A 7444-nucleotide genomic window follows, 5' to 3' on the forward strand; every position below is an offset into this window, starting at 1 on the left:
TAATGTTGCGTCACAACGCTTGTTTTCCACACCCATCCACACCAATCAGAGTAGCTTGACTCAGTAATGACTTAGACATGACGTGATCATCTACAGATATTTGAAAGGAAAAAAGGGAGTTGCAGGGGCCTGGGAAACAGAATGTAGGGAATCCAGAATCGTTCCCAGGATGTAGAAGATGTGATTCTTTAAATCTCGACACACTTAGTTAGGTTCCTGATACAACAAAGCTTTGATTGCCTGGATTTTTTTGTAAGCGAATTTGATACTGGGCCTCTTCGTTTTAAGGCAGCAAAATATTGAAGAATCGAATGGTGTTTAACTCTAGCCAGCCAAGACAATGATAAATCCATAGGAGCAGATACCCAGCTAGTGTAAATGATGTCCGACTAGAGATCATTTGATAAAAGACCACTGCCCATCATGCTGGCCAACATTATGGCATTGTTTCCTTGTGTCTCTCTTTCCCCCCTTGTCCTAGACTTAGACTGTCAGCACAATGGGGCAGGGATCATCTTTATATTTTCTAGTGTCTAGCACATGGAGTCATTTCTTAGCTAGTCATACAAACATAGAAAACTAGGATTGGAAGAGACCTCAGGAGGTATCTAGTCCAACCCCCTGCTCAAAGCAGGACCAACCCCAACTAAATCATCCCAGCCAGGGCTTTGTCAAGCTGGGCCTTAAAAACCTCTAAGGATGGAGATTCCACCACCTCCCTAGGGAACCCATTCCAGTGCTTCACCACCCTCCTAGTGAAAAAGTTTTTCCTAATATCCAACCTAGACCTGCCCCACTGCAACTTGAGACCATTGTTCTGTCATCTGGCTCGACTGAGAACAGCCGAGCTCCATCCTCTTTGGAACTCTCTTCAGGTAGTTGAAAGCAGCTATCAAATCCCCCCTCACTCTTCTCTTCTGCAGACTAAATAACTCCAGTTCCCTCAGCCTCTCCTCATAAGCCACGTGCCTCAGCCCCCTAATAATTTTCATTGCCCTCCACTGGACTCTTCAATTTCTCCACATCCCTTCTGTAGTGGGGGGACCAAAACTGGATGCAGTACTCCAGATGTGGCCTCACTAGTGCCAAATAGAGGGGAATAATCACTTCCCTCAATCTGCTGGCAGTGCTTCTACTAATGCAGCCCAATATGCCATTAGCCTTCTTGGCAACAAGGACACACTGCTGACTCATATCCAGCTTCTCGTCCACTGTAATCCCCAGGTCCTTTTCTGCAGAACTGCTTAGCCAGTCGGTCCCCAGCCTGTAGCGGTGCCTGGGATTCTTCTGTCCTAAGTGCAAGACTCTGCACTTGCCCTTGTTGAACCTCATCAGATTTCTTTTGGCCCAATCCTCCTAGTCAGCAGTAGCCATGATAACTCACCACCTGCCAAGCTCATGGGCAGTTCTCTGGGCGCATTATGGCGTGGGTAAATTTTGAGGAGGGGAAAGGTCCAACGTCAAGCCAAGGCAATGAGGGATAAATTAACCTACGTGAGGTAAAAAGTGTGTGAAAAAGGAAGAGGAAAAGGACGGATCAGAGGACCCAATAAAGAAGCAGACCAGCAAGAGTCCAAGATTTACCACTGGTTTGCTGAGAAAGAACAAGATAAAACCAAACAGTGGCCTTCTGAGCCCTGCCCTACACAACAGGGGAGATTCTTCTGCCCTAACGTCAGATATCATCAAACTCCAGGAGCCGCTGAGTTCTCTCACCCAGTCGTAGAAGGTTGTAAACTGCAGAGGAGTGACCCCGATTTATATCAGCTCTGGACTGGGCCCGGAGATGGAAAAGCTCCATTTTGGTAGATCTCCTCCATCTGTCTTGGCTGGCACAAGGTCAATTTTGATGGTGTGATTTTCTCAGCAATTTGCTTAATTTTAAATGTCTCAAGCAATGAGAATTGAACCTGTTCTTTGGGGAGAACGTTCCTGAGTCTAAAGGCGTGACATTTGATCTCGGACTGTCAACAATTCATTACGTCTCACCAGCTCGGTAGGGTAGGTATTTATTGTATTGTTACGATTTAGCATGAGCATAGCAATCAGACAGCCCAGCTAGAATCGGGGGCCCTGTTGTGCCAGGTGCTGCACAGAGTCTCTGACTGAGATCACCTGTTTGTTCGAAATCAGGGCCCCCTTCATGCCGGGCACTTCTCCCACCCAAGGTCAGGGCCTCCCATTGTGCCAGGCATTTTTCTGCATGAGCTCACCGTCTTGACTAGACAGAGGGGCAGAGAAGAAAATGGCTTGCCCAAAGTCACACCGCAGAGCCTGGGGGTAGCACAAAAGAACCCAATTACACCCCTCCGTTGCAAACGCCAGACACCGCTCCTTCCAGGCGTTCAAAACGAGCCAGTGTTAATCCCTGCCGCTCAAAAGTGGCACCATCCTGTCTCTCCTCTTCACGCTCACTGTCCTCTCTCATGCACCGCTGCAGGTACAGAAACCCAGCTGCCTTCTCTCAGGCACTCAGCCTAACTGCCGCACAATGCTGGCATTGTTGTCATGCCAGGAGTTAGTCCTAGCAGCTACATCATGCAGCAGCTGTAAAAAAACCAAAACAACATACAGGCGTTTTTCTTGAAAGCTTTCAAAAGCAGAAAACCGGGAGTGAGATCAGATTCCTGAGCAGAAAAGGTGAAGCCACACAGTAGATTATCCCCCCGCATCCCCAACAGCTCTGGGAAGGTTAGGTTTCTCTTGCCAATGGCCTTGTGGCCTGTGAATATTGGTGTAGGTATTGGGTTTTAAATGAGCAGTGGTCACAATTCATGAGGCCATTAATCGCCCACCCTGTTGCAAATGTGCTTTATTTCGTATTTGAATTAGTTTGGCTTTAACTCCCATGGCCACAGATTCTTCATGAGTCTGATTCTCAGTCACGCTGTCAGATGCATAAAAGGGGGCTTCAGGTATCTGGATCAAGGGTGTCAGCCTCAATTTGGGGCAGAGGGCCAGATTCCATGATAAATTACGGTCCAAGGTCTAAATTTAGGATTCACACAGTGATCTCCCGTGGATGGGTCAGAGCAATCAAGTGCCTAAACTGCCGGGGATTGCTTGTTCCGGTACTTTATTGTAGGATTTGGTGGGGAATTGTGTTCCCATTTTAGGTCACTGCTCTCTCTCCTTTGCATTCTTTCTTTCCTCCGTCCGTCTTTTCTCTGCTTCTCTCCTTCCCCTGCTGTCTCTCTTCTGTTCTTCCCTCTGCATTTTTCTCCCAGCCACAGCAGCTCCCAATTTCGAGTCCCTCGGGGTCCCACTCCCACTGACTGTACCCTCATTCCACCTGCTAAAATGATCCTCTCTGGAACATGCCACAGCAGCACTGAAAATCGCCTAATTTTAGACTCGACATAGCATGGAGAATGACAGTGCTTCAGGCTCTCTGCAGACTCAGGCAGCGTTGTGTCAGTTACGCTAGGGGCGGTTCTCTCCTCTCAGAGAGTTTGTCTCCGGCTGTCACTGTGTCAGTTACACTCAGGGCTTTTCTACCTCTCATAGCAATTGGTTCAGGCTCTCTGCTGACTCAGGCAGAGTGCCCTCTGTTCTTTCAGACACTGTACACATTCATAGAAAGAGCCCCGTCCCAAAAAAATTACAGTCTAAATAGAGGGGAAACTGAGGCACATAGCTTGGATGAGAGCTGGCGGCAAAGCGAAAATAGGCCCCAGGCCTCCTGACTTGCAAGTTAATGTCTTATCCACGACACTTCTCATACCATGAAGAAAAGTGATGAAAAATTCCTAATCAATCAAAGCCACGGAAGATCAAAATTTAGGCCGGTGTTGTGACTTCAAGGGATCCTGTATCCCATCCCAAAATTCACTGTCGGGGTCACAGATGTATGAGTGTGCAGAACTGATGCGTTACGCTTAAAGCCAGGGAAATCCTCATGGCTAAAGTATTTGGTCTCTGGCTCTTGAAGTAAATTCCCAGGCAAGGTCTGAATCCACCCCCGCCCCCTTTTCCTTCTGTCATTTGCTAAATATTTAGACCCTGTTGTATCATGTCATGATGGTTTATTTATATCTCCCAGATTCTGTGCGGTTTCCTCTCAGATAAATCACGGTGCATGATTTGTAAAAGTTTTTTTTTGCTTTTAAAGAAAGAGCAGGGCTCTGGGAAAATATGTTCCTCTCGAGGTGCAGGAAGCCTCTCCGTGATGCATCAGTCACAACCTGCCTTAGCAGCTACTGCCGAACTGGCCAGTTGGTCGGTAGAGAGCGTTAAGATGGCCTGAGTCCCCTCTCTCGAATTGCAGATGTATGAGGCTCGGTTTGTTTAGCTGGTGGAAGAGAAGGTGAAGAAGTGAATCCATCCCCTGTGTGAGGAGAAGATCTCTTAATCTAGCAGCGACTGGAAGCTGACCAATTCAGACTGGAAATACGGTGCACATTTTTAACCGGGAAGGGAATTAACCATCAGAATTGGGTTTTCCATTGCTTGGAGTCTGTTAATCAGGAGTGGGTCACTAGACGCTCTACATCAAGCAGAAGTCAACCTGGGGCCCTCCTCGCCAGGGGACATTGTGAAGGTCAAGACTAGAACAGAGTTCAGAAAAAGAATTAGAGAAGTTCATGGAGGACAGGTCCATCAATGGGCGGGGATGGTGTCCCTAGCCTCTGTTTGCCAGGAGCTGGGGATGGGTCACTTGATGATTCCCTGTTCTGTTCATTCCCCTGGGACACCTGGCACTGGCCACTGTTGGAAAACAGGATACTGGGCTAGGTGGACCTTTGGTCTGACCCTGTCTGGCCGTCCTTATGTTACGTTAACACATCAGGCAGTATGGTTGAGGTGCTGGGCTGGGAAGACAGGACACCTGGGTTCTGTTCCTGACCTGCTCTGTGACCTCAGCCAAATCCTTTCTCGTCTATGCCTTATTTTCTCCTCCCCACCAATTTGTTGGCATAAGAGCGGCCAGACTAGGTCAGAGCAATGGCACATCGTCCTGTCTCTGGCAGTGGCCAGTGCCAGATGGTTCAGTGGGAATGAACAGAACCGGGCAATTATCGCATGATCCATCTTGTTGTCCACTCCGAAGCATCTGGCAGTCAGAGATTCAGGGATACCTGGAGCGTGGCCTTGCATCCGTGACCATCCTGGCTCATAGCCGTTGATGGACCTATCCTCCATGAACTTGTCCAATTCTTTTTAGAACCCTGTTATAGTTTTGGCAACGACATCTGAACACAGTATTCAAGATGTGGGCGTACCATGGATTTATATAAAGGCAACATGATATTTTCTGTCTAATTATCTCTCCCTTTCTTAATGATTCCCAACTTTCTGTTCACTTTTTCGACTGCTACTACACATTGAGTGGATGTTTTCAGAGAACCATCCACGATGAAGCCAAGATCTCTTTCTTGAGTGGTAACAGCTCACTGAGACCCCATTGGTTTGTATGTGCAGTTGGGATTATTTTTTCCCAAGGTGCATTGCTTTGCATTTATCAACCTTGAATTTTATCTGTTGTTTTGGTAAGCTGCTCCTCGCAGGGACTGTCGCTCACTCTATGTCTGCAGCAACTAGCACAATGCGGCTCTGGAGCTCAGCAGTGGCCAGTTTTGCAGCCGTGCCTTGCTGCAGGCCAGCCCGCGAAATGCTGACAGGGGTAAATCTCCGATCTCTTACGCACGGCCAGCCTATGCTCCTCCATCGTAACCAAACCAAATGAATTAAGATGCTTCTGTCTGATGCATCTTAGGAGAGGTGAGCCTTGGCATGCAGGTTTTTAAGCAGTAGCTATCTCACAGAGGATTTTGAAAGATGCTTCTTTAATGAACAAATGTGGAGCCATTTCCCATATCAGATGTTTCCCCAAGGGGGAAACAAAATCGGTTTTACCACCAGAGCCTGGTAAATTTCCAATCTCATAATAGCAGCTTGCTTAATTGCTTGCAAACTCCGCTGCATGGCAGGATGTGGCTAGATAGGCACTACTGGTCTCGAGACACGCCCTGGTGTCATTGTCTGGATGAGAGAGAAAAAAACCCGTTGTAGACTTTGGATCTGATCTCATTTTAAAAAACAAACAAGGAAATTCCTCGGCAAAAAACTTTGTTAAAGGAAAACCTTCCAACCTCAAAGAAAATGCAATTGATCGTGCGCTCCCAGATGTCGGGGCATGTCGCTGTCAAACCCCCAAATCATATGTCCTGTGAAGAACACGGTGTGTCGGTCACCAGCCATTTGTTCTCATCCGGAACATTCAAGAATCCAGTCCCATGGAGCCAAGTCCTGCCATCGCGTAAACCAAGGGGGAGTCCAGTTGGGTGAACTCAACCAGTGTCACCGAGCTCTAAACCCAACCTCCTGTCCAAACTCTCTAGATTGGTCTGGGTTCAAAATCCCTGAGAAAGGGAGAGATCTGTTGCACGCCGTCCTCATGGCCGGCTGAGCCTCTATTCCTGCAAAAGCTTCCATACCTATTTCACTTTCTGCCCGTGAGTCGTCTGACTGCTGGGAAATGCTCAACCACATGCGCCCAGCCCAGCTGGGTTGGGGCGTAGACATTAAAGACAAGGTTCCGGGTCTTCATCTGAGTGTCTGGCCCCAAGACGCCCTCTGGGCCCACTGGCCCACAAGGGGGCCTCAGGGTTAGATGGGGGCCAATGATGGATGGATTGCTGTGATCGGGCGGGCACGGTTGTCTACTGTTGTGGTGTCTGCATTGTGGGGCGGTCATTGTCATCGGGGCAGGAGCAACACATTTTCAGAGGGTGTGTTATTTACCTGTCTACCGCCCATGGACTCCTTTCTAGCAGCCCGTCCATCTCCCATGTCCACTCTTCTCCGTCCATCCTCCCGTCCTCATACACACCTCTCTATCCATCCTTTTTCGTTCTCTTCTCTGTCTATCCATCCCCACCCCATCAATCCATCCACCCCTGGAGAACAGGAGTTAGAAGCAGCCATGCGAGGCTGATTGGGGAGGCAGCCACCGGCGTGGCCAGCTCAATCAGGGCCCCGGCTGAGGCCTTGTTAGAGGCTAAGGAGGTATTGGGGCTGCAGCGTTGCAGCCCGGGGATAGGCAGCAGCAGCAAGTCCGACCCCCTTGCCGATGGTGAGCGGCCAGTACAGGCTGCGTCTGCCCCAATGAGCAGGGGTGGATGATGACTAGCAGTAGCCACTGAGGCAAGGTCCATTTGGAGAGTTGGGGGTTCCCCTGGGAGGGGAGCCGCAGAGTGTGGGGGGACTGCCGGGGGCAGAACCCCGAGGTAAAGGGGCACTGGGGTCCAGGAGGGACACCGGCCAGCAGGGGGGCTCCAGACTGGACAAGAGCTAATTCCCAAGATGACCAGCAGGAGGTGCCACACCGGTGAGTCTTTGCTTTGCTACAATCCCTCCCACACCCCTCTATCTGTCCTCCCACACACTGCTCTATCCATCCACCCATCCCCCCCCACACCCCTCTATCCACCCATCCATCCCC

This window comes from Chelonoidis abingdonii, chromosome 11 (assembly GCF_003597395.2).
Source record: "Chelonoidis abingdonii isolate Lonesome George chromosome 11, CheloAbing_2.0, whole genome shotgun sequence".
Taxonomy (NCBI): Eukaryota; Metazoa; Chordata; order Testudines; family Testudinidae; genus Chelonoidis; species Chelonoidis abingdonii.